This window comes from Vulpes vulpes, chromosome 11 (assembly GCF_048418805.1).
Source record: "Vulpes vulpes isolate BD-2025 chromosome 11, VulVul3, whole genome shotgun sequence".
NCBI lineage: Eukaryota > Metazoa > Chordata > Mammalia > Carnivora > Canidae > Vulpes > Vulpes vulpes.
The window spans coordinates 95612877-95627201 of NC_132790.1; the positions used below are offsets into that span (position 1 = coordinate 95612877).

At 38.3% G+C, this 14325-nt stretch overlaps 1 long non-coding RNA gene across 1 annotated transcript in view; it reads right to left on the reverse strand.

Moving 5' to 3' along the window:
• LOC112932771 (uncharacterized) overlaps positions 1–14325 on the reverse strand; it is a 64319-nt gene that overhangs the window by 11313 nt on the left and 38681 nt on the right. Inside the window, exons 3-5 of the long non-coding RNA XR_011995306.1 lie at positions 13684–13989; positions 11391–11720; positions 116–264 (exon numbers count right to left, since the gene is read on the reverse strand). This is a non-coding gene — a long non-coding RNA (uncharacterized lncRNA). The remainder of the gene's footprint in view (positions 1–115; positions 265–11390; positions 11721–13683; positions 13990–14325) is intronic.

Consider the following 14325-nt stretch of genomic DNA (forward strand, 5'->3'; position numbering starts at 1 on the left):
CAAAATCTAGTTTTAAAAACAAGTGAACTAATCAAAGGTAGGATTTGTTTATCTGCTTCCAAAGGAAGGCATAATAACGATTCCTTCCTCAGAAGGAAAAAGACCATTTACTTACCTCTTCTACGTTACCTATTCGTTGATGCCCAAATGTGTTATTCTGGAAGAAATGACTCCTACAGTTCTGTAATGTTCACTGAGGATTCGGTATTTTACGAGTTGGGAATAGCATGCTAAAAGCATGGTCCCCACCTTGAAGGAATTCACCTAATCAGGAAGAAAAAATATTGTTTGCTGGCTAGATGCGTGATTAATTATAATGATTCACAGTTTCTATTCTGAGCTCTGCCATTCTACCCTGGGTAGCCCTGGGCAAATTGTTTAAATTTCCCCATGCCTCAGTTTTCTCATCTGTAAAATAGAACTAAGACTACCAGTCTTCCTCGGCTGTTCAATGAGAATTAATTAACGTTTGAGATCCTCAGATGAAAGACTCTCTGAATGTGTATAGGGCTATTACACAAATAATAAAACTGCTTTTATGCACAGCTGGGCATGATTCACGTGAGAAGAGACAAATTCTTGTAAGCTCTATATCCTGTCAAGGCCAGAATGTATATCTGCCCCTTGATGGTGTAAACCTTAGACTCTGTCCAACAGAAATATAACTTCACCCACATATGTAATTTTAAGTTTTCTACTTGCCAAATTAAAAATAAATATAAATAATAAGTAATAAATAAATAAATAAATAAATAAATAAATAAAAACAGGTAAAATAGTTTTAATAATATATTTGATTTAGCTCAATATACCTCAAAATGTTATTTTAACCTGTCATAAATATAAGCAAGTATTAATGAGCATTTTATGTTCTTTTTTTTTAAACTAAGGAATTGAAATCTGGTATATGTTTTATACTCAAAGAATATCCTGATTTTGACTAGCCAAGTGTCCAGTGTTCCTTAGCCACTTGTGGCTGGTGGCCCTTGTATAAGAGTTCAAGTCTAGAAGTTCTCAAAGCTCCAGGTTGTAAGTGTCATCCATTGGTCCATGTGCCTCTGGTTTCTCTTAGGTGGATAGGTCAGCACAAATATGCTCCACTCTTCTCCTCTGTACTGTTGGGCTTTAGAGAGGATGCTTCTAGAAAGTCCCTGCTTCTAGTAGCTCTTAAGAGATTAGCAAGATGGTAATGGAAGAGGCTCTAAAGAAAAAAATAAATCTTTCCACTTCTCTCATCCTCACAGAGGAGTGTCTTGACACATTTGGGGCAAGTTCCCTGTATTTCTTACCATGATTGCCAGCACACACTTGGCATCCCCCAGAGAATACACAGACTCACAGCATCACCCCTGAGACTTCACTTAAGAGCACTCAGTCAACTTTAAATGATTCCCAGTAAAGTTGATGAGAGTTTGAAATAAAATAAACAAAAATCTGTTTTGTTTTGTTTCATCTAATTGGAGGGAAACTGTCATTATTTGATTTGTTGGTTGGTTGATTGTTCTTTAAACAGAAGAGCATCAAACTATTAGGGGCCTGAACTATTGTTGATTTTAACCCTTAAATTCATTTGCTTTAGAAAAATCCTAACTCAAAAACTATAATGATTTTTCAAATAAATTTGAAATAGATAAGCCACCATGTCATCTTACATAATGGTTTGCACAGTACCAAATGCTCATGAAAAATATGCCTCATGTGGACACATTGGCCATTTCACTGTCCCCACTGATCTTTGGGAAACCCTTTCTCCTCGGCAATCTTGGTAATCTCCCTGATGCATATTGAGACCATCTTGCTTCCACCTAAATTCCAGTCTTGATTTACCCCATGAATCTGCCTCATATCCCGCACTAAGCACATTCTCTGTGACCCTCTTCAAACAAAGTGGTGCATGGTCTTGAGTCATGCCAAGCTGACCTCAGGTCATCAAATGTTTATTAAGCATCTCCTGTGGGCAAAACAGGGCCTTGCAGGGCAATGTACCATAAGTATGAAGGACCTGGGCTCCAGATGCCTCCATCTCAAAGCAGTAAGAGGAAATGTGCATTTTTAGAGTGAAAGGAGGGACTACCTATGGGAGAAATGCAGCAAACTCTTCATACAAGAGTATTTTAGGTAGTTCAGGATGCTATAACAAAATAGATAGCATAGCTTATGCAACAAAACTATTTCTCACAGTTCTGGAAGCCAGAAATCCCAGACCAAGATCCAGCAGTACCGGTTTCTACTGAGAGCTCTCTTCTCGGCTTGTAGACTGCTGCCTTATTGCTGTGTGCTCACGTGGCCTTTCCTTGGTGTACGCAGAGTGAGAGAGCAAGCTCTCTGGTGTCTCTTCTTATAAGGGCACTAATCCCATCAGGACAGTGCCCCATCCTCAAGACCTTGTCTAATCGTAATCACCTCTTCAAGACCTTTCTCTAAATACCACCACGCTTTGTAGTTAAGACTTCAATATGTGAATTTGTGGGTGGGGAGGGACATAAACATTCAGTCCTTCGCATAGGGTCTCAGAGTAAAGAGACCCTACCCGGTTGGGTTGATCAGCAAATATTTAATGATGCAAGTTGCATCTGAGGTAGCTATTAAGGTGCCCTCCCTTCTGGATACTAATAGAAGTCATGCATCAAAGGCCAAATAGATGAAAAGAAGTTTGTACATGAGGGCAGCCATTTCTAATCAATATGCCTGCTCATGTGGCTTTTATTTCCCTTTCCTGAACTCCAGCCTGCATATCTCTCTGCCTTCTGGACATCTCCACCTTTAGGACCCACGAGTATCTAAAACTCAGAATCTCCAAAACAGAATTTGTTATCTTCTATCACCCAGCTTGTCCTTACTCCTGTCTTCCCAAACTTCTTTGGCGCCAACACCTTCCACTCAGCCATTCAAGCTAGAGATCAAGAGATCTCCTTCCTCACCTCTGAATCTAATCAACTACAAGTCCTATTGAATCCCCTCCTTGTCTTTCTCATCCCCTTCCCCTCCTCACAATTTCCACTGCCTATTCCACAGTTCTGAGCATTGTTCTCTCTCTTTTGAACTACTGAAAGATTATTATTTTTTACTGTTACCATTACTGCTGCTGCTACTACTACTTAGCAAGTATTGAGAGTTTTCCATAGGGCAGTGTCCGCCCTGAGCACTTTATAGGTATTGTTGCCTTTAATCTTCACAGCTATTATAATTTGCATTTTACAGATGAGGAAACCAGGTCAACAAAGAGGCTAAGGAACTTGCCCAAAGACACAGGTGCTAAGTGGGAGAAACAGGTGCTGATTCCCAGCAGTCTGAATCCAGAACTTGCTCTCATCATGACCCTGGAGTTATTCTGATTTCTTGGCAGGGGGCTCCCTCCTTCCGGACTACTCACTTCCAATTCTTCCTCTGTACTATTGCCATAAAAATCTGTCTAAAATGCAATCTGATGTTCTCATTTCCTGACTTCAAATTCTTCAACCTCAGCTTCCATTTCCTATAGGATAAAACTGTGGGACACAGGGCCACAAAACCCTCCAGATCAGAGAAAGGCAGGGCCTTTTGAATCCTTTTGCTTCCCTACCTCACTCTTTTTAATCTAGCACTTCTAAATACTGGTCTCAGAACATGTCATTCCATTTCATGCCTTCAAGATGACACATGTGCTGTTCTCTCTTCACAGAATATTTTTCTTCAGTAAGGCACCACATTCCTTCCCATTCAAACGTGTGTGCATGCATCATACCCTAGCTTGAATGAAGCTTCCCCTCAAAGAAGCAAGCCAGTTAGCTAAAAAGTGATTTGCTGAAAGTGAATTCCTGAATGCTTACTTTGTCAAGTGACCAGTTTACCAAATTTATCAAAAACTTTAAACCACTTAGAAAGTTTACAACAGGGCAGCCCAGGTGGCTCAGCAGTTTAGCTCTGCCTTCAGCCTGGAGAGTGACCCTGGAGTCCCGGGATTGAGTCCCACATTGGGCTCCCTGCATGGAACCTGCTTCTCCCTCTGCCTGTGTCTCTGCCTCTCTCTCTCTCTCTCTCTCTCTCTGTATCTCATGAATAAATAAATAAAATCTTAAAAAAAAAAAGAGACGAAGAAAGAAGAAAGAAAGAAAGAAAGAAAGAAAGAAAGAAAGAAAGAAAGAAAGAAAGAAAGAAAGAAAAAGAAGAAAGCTCACAACAATTCATCTTGGATGGGATGGTTTCTAAAGCCTTCTTAAGATATCTGTGAGGTTAATTAACCTGATTAATTGATCTCAGGATCCTGACCTACAGATTTTCCCTCCTTTCTCTCTGTGACTTCTGTACCCATGTCTACACTTGACTGATTTACTTATCACCCATGTAGTAATCATTTCACATGTCTGAGATCTGTAGGATATCATGAACTCCATAACAGGCTGGCTGTGTATTTTTAATCCTTATCCCTATACCTGGTGGAATGTGAAGTATGGTAAAGCTTCAATAAATACATTACGCTAAATCTTACCTAATAAACAAATGAGCCCTTTTACATACTACTCCTTTTCATCCATAAGGAAAATTAAAATTAAATTAAACAAACAAAATAAAATATATTTTCTAGAAAGTAGTAGTCATAGAATATATATGCTGTGAGCCTGTTCCTCACATTTTGGGGGCCCACCTAGAAAATAAATGGAGACTCGCATACAAAACATTTTGAAGTTTCAAAGGCAGTCTAACAAACTATTCAATTAAATATACTCTTTTTGCCTTGAAAAAGATAGCTTCATAACCATCTGGAAACTAGGATTAAATTTAGAATTCTCAATGGTAGTGTAGGGGTATTCAATCCTAGACCCTAGCTCTTGGTCCCTGGCCCCTGGCCTATAGCCTACTCCTCCTTCTGCCCCAGTTCTACACTGTGAAGTGACACCCACATACACTCACTCACTCACATTTATGTGGACATCCAGCCACCTGAGATAGCTGCCCCTCAATTCCATAGTGATGCAGCCCACTCCCTTAGGCCGTAAGGCCCTGGAGGGGGCTGAGTTCTTTGGGATGAGGAATTCCCGGTACCATGTAACTGGAATCCCTTGGGCTCACAGCCATTCAATGTTATGTTGGAAATGGAAAAGCATGCATGGCATATTAAATTTTAAAAGCAGAGTTTGGAAGTTTTAAGACATATGTATGATAATCTATTTTTATGAATACGCATGCATAAAGGTACATAGAAAAAAATCTAAAAAATTATACATTGAATTTATTATGATTGTTATTATCTCCAGGTGGTGGGATCAGGTGTGATTTTTTTTTTTTACTTACCTATATTTTATATGTTTCCACTATGAACATGAATTAACTTATATTATTTTTAAATAAAATTTAAATCAAAAACATTTTTTAAAGTACTTATACTGGGATAATTTCTACATGGTTTAAGTGAAACATGATATTTCTTAAAAAACCTCAGAAATTTAGTACTTCCTATCTAGGAATAGTAGAGGATTTATAAAATATACCAGAGAACTTACTGGCTAGTGAGGAAAATGCATGAAGCTATTGAGACCCCCATATTTACAGACATGCGCTCATGAAGCTATGAATGTATACATTTATACTGAGTCATATAAAAATACTCAAAGTATACAGTGCATATGTGTTCATCCCAGTGCCTGGAATTTTGTGGACAGAGAAGTGCTCTGTTCTCCACAGAGCCTGTCACTAGCTCACTGTCTGAATGTGGGCAAACCACTGTGGGCTCAGAATGGTAGAGTTGGGATATAAAACTAGTCATTAGCAAGATGGTCACAGACTCTCACAAATGACCATCTCTCTGCTATTACTAACGTGGAACGGAAGGATATTATTTGTTAATATTCCAGGTAATTTTAAGGATTGTGTGTGGGGGTGGGAACACATACATATGCAAATTGCCGATGGAGCTTGGATGCTTATATGCGTGGCATTTCAATAACCTTGGATGTTGTTGGGTTTTTTCCACTGAGAATAACCTTCTGCCTAGAGATGGAATCAGAATAATCATCATATAAATTTTCAACAATCTCAGTGAATAATAAATTGACCCAAATATTCCCTCAGTGTTCGTTATAAATTAATTCTGAACTAAGCTTCTCTGAACTCATTTTTAAGAGTTAGTTTTAAATTAGCATTTCCTGCCATTTGTAATAAATAAGTGTTACATACAAATAAGAATATGACAACATTTCTGTTTTCGGGGGATTCTATTTAGACCATAAATATTCACTCCAGGATAACTGTCTGGGAGTGAAAAAAAATTCCATTCCCAAAAGAACTGCTTATTTTCACCATATTCTGAAAAATTGATCTGTTTGAAAACAAGAATGTATTATACATTCTGAAGGTTTATGCATTCTGTTATCAACTTTGTTTCTCACAATACTAAAATAGAAATATAATTGCCTTCATAAGCTACACAAACAGCAAGTGAGAAATCAAAGAAACGTTCCATGGTGAAAGAGAATTAAAAATACTGAACACATTGCCATAACATGCCACATTCACACTCAAACTTCTTGTATTTATTCATTTTATTTACTTGTCTAGGTAGTTCTCTACTGATTTTAAGGATGCATTTCAAAAGCTGAGCATTCTGACAATAGAACACATATATCCTTAGGATCAATATTAAATTTGGTAGTTGAGTTTACCAGATAGCCTCAGAAGCCTATTCCTACCCTATAGCAGAATGGGCTAGCCTTGGAAATTCACCACTGAGGACATGCATTCCCAACCATGGCTCAGAAATCATTTAACTACCCTCCCTCCATGCTTTCCTGCACTTTTGCACACAAGAAGGAAGCAACGCAGTGTCTGGGGGAATGCTCTGAGCCTCCGGGGCTAGAGATGGTCTGTCTCTGTTGTTTTTGTTTGTTTGCTTAATTAACTGTGCTTTGTTTTTCTGATTATAAAAGGAATGTATGCCTGTTGCTATGAAAATTAATAATGCAGAAGGTAAAATTTAAGAAGTCAACGTCTCCGGTGATTCTATTCAATAGCCATACTCACTGCTAACAGTTTGGTACATAATCTTCTTATGCTTTTAGTAAGTGTTGGTAACTTGCATTTAAAAAAATTAATCACATCATACATAGTTTCCTGCCAATAAACACATAAAAAGATGTTCGATATCATTAGCCCTTAGGGAAATGCAAACCAAAATCACAGTGAAATACCATTTCATACCCACTAGAACAGCTATCTTCAGAAAGACAGATAATAAATAACAGGTACTCATGAGGGTGCAGAGAAGTTAGGACCCTTATACACAACTGATTGGAATGGAAAGTGGTAGCCTGGCAGTTCCTCAAAAGGTTGATATACAGTTGCCATGTGATCTAGAAATTCCATGTCTAAATTATACCCAAGAGAAATGAAAACCTATGTCCACACAAAACTTGTACACACATGTTCATAGCAGCATTTTCATGATAGCCAAAAGGTGGGAACAGCTCAAATGTCCATCAATTGATAAATGGATGAGTAAAATATGGTATACACCCATGTAATGGAATCTCATTTGGAAATAAGAAGAAATGAAGCAATAATGTATGCTACAACATGAATAGCTATTTTAAAATCACCCTAGGGGCACCTGGTTGGCTCAGACAAGAGAGCATGGGACTCTTTGGGGTTGTAGGTTCAAGCCCCACATTGGGCGTAGAGGTAATTTAAAAATAAAATCTTTAAAAAGAAAAAAGAATCACCCTAAGAAGCCAAATACAAAAGGCTTCATATTGTGATTACATTTATATGATACATCCAGAATAGGCAAATCCATGTAGAAAGAAAATAGAGTCTGTGATTACTAGGGCTGGGAAGAGGAGGAGGAATGACGAGAGAAAACTTAAGTCCAGACAGTTTTCTTTCAGGGTGATGAAAACGATCTAGAAATTAGCAGCAATTTATAACTCTGTGAACCATACTAGAAACCATCCAATTGTGCACTTTATTTTTTTAAATATATTTTTTAAAGATTTTATTTATTTATTCATGAGAGATAGAGAGAGGCAGAGACACAGGCAGAGGGAGAAGCAGGCACCATGCAGGGAGCCCGATGTGGGACTCGATCCCGGGTCTCCAGGATCACACCCGGGGCTGAAGGCAGTTGCTGAACCGCTGAGCCACCCAGGCTGCCCCAATTGTGCACTTTAAAAGAATGAATTTTATGCTATGTGAATTATGTATCAAAAAAGTGTTATTAAAATATATATATATACACTAGCTGTGTAACCTTCAACAGGTTATTTAACCAGAGTCTTAATTTCTTTTTTCTATAGGGTACTGTGTGGTTCTACTATTATGTATATTTGATATAATATTTAATACTGATATATAATCACTATCATATATATAACCACTGATATATATGTATGTACATATACATCATCACCAATATATAATAAATATATTTATATCTTTATAATATTTTAAAATACATTATATATATTTATATATAATACTGTACCCGGCACAGGACAAATTTTCTGATAATGATAGCTATGGTGCTAAATTCTTTATGCTACAGCAAACTTCCTGTGATTTGGGGGGGATATTAATTTTATATTATATTTTATATTATATTTTATTATATTTTATTTTATTATATTATATTTTATAGCCTAATATTTTCCAAGATAGTTTGAGAGAATAACTGGAGCAGATAAACAGGATTCTTAAGTATCAATAATAATGATCTTCGTCAGTTTTAGTTGTTACAGAGCAAACCTTTTTAATGTCTTTTCTCAATTTAAAATAACTAGTCATTCTCCTCCATATAATTTCCTCATCTTATATCCTACTTATTTTTTTTTATATCCTAATTATTAAGCTCCTCTTCCATTTAGCTCTCTTCTTGATGAATAAGCCCAGATTTGTAACACTTACCTGACTGGTGATTTTACATTTACCTGCTTGGTTTCATTAATTTGTGTACTAAACCATTCTAAGAAGGCAGGGCCCATGCCTGTTTTTGTTGAACCCTGAATCAGTGCTAGCCCAGGGCCAGACACATAGTTAGAGTTCAAGAAATAGTTGTTTAATGAATGAGTGAATGAATAGATAGATAGATAGATATTATATCTTCTCAGTGAATGGTCTTCCTGTAAATGGGTGGTTCTCAGTGAGGGATGGGGTGTGGAAAGAAGGCAGACTGTCATACAGGATACAGGGTGTCATATATGAATCACCTGGGGTGATTTTTTTTTTGAAGTTACCTGACACCTTCTCCCCACGGTGTAACTACCAGATCTTACAGTGTGCTGTATGGGGCAGGAAGGTCTACTTCACCCAAAACACACCCCCTACAACCAGTCACTAGTGACAAAAATTTCACCAAAGGACACAAAACCTTCCATTCATAATCAGAGATAAAGATTAGTGTTCAAATACCTTCCACCAGTGTGATACCACTGACTAGACCAAGTGTCAACAAAACTGACCTTTAGACCTGCCTTGACTTCGGATATGGGTATGGCAGGAAGGAAGGGGGATAAATACACGGGCTGCTGAGGATCCGAAGAAGGTATTGGAGAAGTGAAGCAAAAGCAGAGACACAGATGGGATAAGATGTTGAAGGCTTCATCTTCTTCCTAAACTTGGTAGTGTCAAGCCTACCTTCCCTTGGGCCCATTTGCTTTCTGCTCTCAGGATAAGAAGCTCATGAAGCATACTGCCCGGGTTTAAGACCTGCCTTGGCAGTCACGATCTATCACTGGTCCACCCAGTGATGTTTTCCCATATGAGCTGGGAGGAGAGCTTCTTGTCTACTGTGTGCTTCCTTCATTCTTATTTCCCAACATATGTTAATTTTTTAACCAGAACCCTAACTGCTAATTCATGTTCACCTTTGATCCAGTCTGTTCCCAAGAGCCTTGACTGTATCCAAATCCTATTTTTAACTTTTAAAAAAATATTTAATTTATTTATTTGGGAGACAGGGCACTAGAGAGACAGAGCAAGCACCAGTTGGGGGCAGAGGGAGAGGGAGAGGGCTCTACAGGGAGCCTGACAAGGGGCTCGATCCCATGACCAGGGATCATGACCTGAGCTGAACCAACCAAGCCACCCAGACTCCCCTATTCTTAACTTTTTAAACTATAAAATATAACATACACAGTGCATAGAATATAAATGAATAGTTTAATGAATTATCATAAAGTCAATATTTATGTGACTAAAACAGTTTATATTTACATTGCATATGTATATATTATACATATATAAAATATTACAATAATTTTATTGCATTTCAGTTAAACCACAATAGGAAGAATTTTTAAAGGAAAAACAAATAGAAATGATATATTGTAAATACCTCCAAAAGACCCTACCCATGGCCCCTGTCCAACCACATTTCCTACAACCCTCCCTAAAAGAACCATTATTCTCACTTTTATGGCATTCACTTTTCTTGCTTTTCTTTTCTCTCTCTTTTTTTTTAAGATGTATTTATTTATTTGTGAGAAAGTGAGAGTAGAGGGCAGGAGGAGGTTAGAGGAAGAGAGAGAATCCTAAGGAGACTCTGCACTGAATGCAGAGCCTGACATGGGACTCCGCCTCAGACAGAGACCCTGAGATCACGACCTGAGCTGAAACCAAGAGTCCAATGCCTAACCAACTACATCACCCAGGCGCCCCTTTTCTGCTTTCCTTAATGGATTTATCACCTAAGTATGCATCTCTAAAAAAAAAAAAAAAACTTTAATTTTGTCGGTTTTTAAACTTTCCACAAATGGAATCATACAACATATATTTCTTCATGCTGGATTTCTTCCTCTCAACATCGTTCTTAAGATTTATCCACATTATTGCTTGTAGCTGCAATATTTTATTACATACAGTATTTATATACTTTTTATTTATACACAGTATTCTAGTGAATGAATGTCCCACAATTTGTTTACACATTCTCCCGTTGATGGATACTTGGGTTGTTTCCAGTTTCCAGTTCATTATTATGAGTAATAATGCTGTGAACATTTCATGTACGTGTCTCCTAACGTACAAATGCACCTATTTCTGTTGTGTGTGTGTGTGTGTGTCTCGGAGTAGGATTCTGATAACTTACCTGGTGGTATGTGTATCTTCACCTTTATTAGATAATGTCAAACTGCTTTCTGAAATGACCACCAATTTACAATCTGACCAGCAGTGCTTGAGAATTCTTTATACCTGGTACTATCAGACTTTTAGCTTATCCGGGAAGAAGCAGGATCTCATTACCATTTTAATATGCATGCCTACTCCCCCCTCTTTGGGGTACACTTTCTTTCCTACTGTTTGCTCTTCCTTAACATTTTCCTCATGATTTAATTTCTACTTACCAGCACGAATTCATTACCTATTGCTGTGGAGCAAATTATACCAAAAATTAGTGGCTTCAAACAACAAATACGTATTACCTTTCACACTCATCAGTGTAGGTCAGGAATCCAGGAGTGCCTTAGCTGGGTGGTTCGGGCTCAGGATTTCTTACGAGGATGCAGTCAAGGTATTTGCCAGGGCTGCAGTCTGAAGGCTTCCCTGGGGCCAGAGGATTCACTTCTAAGGTAGCTCACTCGGACACCTTACAAGTTAATGCAGCCACCATAGAGCGCTCAAGTGTCTTCATGCATGGCGGCCAACTTCTCCATGTGGGGGATCTAAGACAGGGGCAAAGAGGGAATCACAATGCCCTTTCCGACCTGGTCTTTGAAGTCACTTCTGACATTCTGTTCCTTACAAGAGAGGCACTAAATGTAGACAGTAAAGGAGAGGAGAATTAGGCTTTGTGTCTTGAAAAATGGAGCATCAAAGAACTTGTGTACATGTTTTAAAATGACCACACAATTCAAAATCTCTTGATTGTCACCATCTGGCAAGCACCAAAGTAATCATTCTTTCAGGCATTAATGGGCATTAAAATTCTTGGGCAAAAGTTTGATTTAAAAAACAAAACAGGGGGAATCCCTGGGTGGCTCAGTGGTTTAGCACCTGCCTTTGGCCCAGGGCGTGATCCTGGAGTCTTGGGATCGAGTCCCACGTCAGGCTCCCTGCATGGAGCCTACTTCTCCCTCTGCCTGTGTCTCTGCCTCTGTGTGTGTGTGTGTGTGTGTGTGTGTGTGTGTGTGTGTCTCATGAATAAATAAAATCTTTAAAAAAAGAAAACAGAAAACGTGCATAGTCTCAAAGTATCTTCTTACAAGATATTTACTAATTACAAAGGGAATCATAATGACTTTACATGGAAAAACTTAGCAAACGTGACCTTGACCAAATTATCAAAATTAACATCACAATGAGACATATCAGGTGACTTCCAATATCATGCACTGAGGACATGTAACATCATTTCTGTGGTATTCTTGCCAAAAAATGCATAACTTAAATTTAATCATGGGTAAATATCAGATAAGCTAAATCCAAGTTGACGAACATTCTACAAAATAACTGGGTAGTACTCTTCAGTAGTATCAAGGTCATGAAAGACAAAGACGGGTTGAGAAGTTGTTCCAGATTAAAAGAGATTAAGGAGACTAAGGAGATATAAAAACAAAATGTGATCTTGGACCAGAAAAAAGCATATTAATCAGAAATTGGTAAAATTTGAATAAGTATGGTAGGCTAGTTTAAAGTGCTATGTTGATGTCCTCATTTTCATAATTGTACTGTGGTTATATAAGATGTTAACATTTGAGGAATCTGGGTGAACAGTATATAGGAATTCCTTGTTCTAGTTTTGTAAACCTTTGGTAAACCAATGAAAACAAAAAATTATTGTAAAAATATGTATCTTAATTAAAGGATCAATAAAAAGATATGAGTGATATAGTCACATCAGAAGCTCACTAGTCTCAGGGACACCTGGGTGGCTCAGTGGTTGAGCATATACCTTCAACTCCGGTCGTTATCTCGGGGTCCCTGGGATGGAGTCCCACATCAGGCTTCCCACGGGGAACCTGCTTCTCCCTCTGCCTATGTCTCTGCCTCTGTGTGTTTCTCAGGAATAAATAAATAAAATCTTAGAGAAAAAAAAATAAGTTCACTAGTCTCTAACAGGAGTAGCTGCTGAGAAGAACAGCAACAGTTTTCTGTATGATTTCCATTTCTTCCTGCTTCAAGTCCTAGTGACTAGGCCTTTCTGGTGATATCCGCAATAGCAGTCCATCTAAAACAGCTAGACGGTATATAGTCATGTCAGTCTCCCACTTAAACCCTGTCAAGGGCTTCTCATATCTTAAAAGAAATCCATCTTTCCTAGCAAGGCATCCTCACAGGAATCCTTGGCCATAGCTAAGAGAACACATTCCCTAAGATATGCAATGGTTTCTCACTTCTGGATCTTTGCATTTGCTATTCCCTCTTCTTCACTGGGAAAGTTCTGATTTTTCTTGGAGATTAGCTTCCAAATATCTGTTTTTCTGTCTTTTTAGGGACCCTTTTCTCTCCAAATGCAGTTAATTATTATCTCCTGCCTCTAAGGCATTTTGTAAGGGACCTCCCTTGTAGCATCTGTTGTACTCTGTTGTACATAGGTGCTTGTATATCTGTTGTTGTTGCTTTTCTGGGTACTGTTAGCTTCTAGAGAGTCAAATCAAGCTCTGTTCATTCTCAGCACCGTCATAGTAACAAACCAATGGTAGACATATTAGTTATTTATTGCAAGGTGAAAAAAAAACAAAATTAAAGCCACTTAAAGCAATAAACATGTATTACCTGTTTTAGGTATTACCATGTACTACCTACATGTAGTACAGTTTCTGAGGGTCAGAAGTCCAAGATCAGTGTAGAAGGATGGATTCTGTCTCAGGTTCTCCTAAGGCCCAAATCAAGGTGTTAGGCAGGGCTGCAATGATCCAAAGGCTTGACTAGGGCTGTTGGATCTGCTTCAGGGATGGCTTATTCACATAACTCTTGACAAAAGGCCTCAGTTCTTGTCCAGCTGTTGACAGAAGGCCTCAGTTTCACCGCATGGGACTCTTCATAGGTCACTGACTGTCCTCATTACATGGCAGCTGGCTTCTTCCAGAACAAGTGATCCAAGAGAGAAAGTTAGGCAGAAGCCACAATTTTTTTTCAATAAACTATCTCAGAAGTTACATACCAGCATTCTTGCTGTAGACTATTGGTCACACAAAGCTACCCTGGTAAAGTGGAAGAGCACCATACAGAGCACGCATACCCGGAGGCAGGAATCATTGGGAGCCATCTTAGGGGTTGAAAAACATAGTAGGCACTTATTCAATGTCTAATGTATGAATGAATGAATGAATGAATGAATGAACCACCTCTGGACCATATCCCAAAGCACTTACTGATTAAACCAAAACGAACTTATGTATCTTAAGGCAGTCTCAA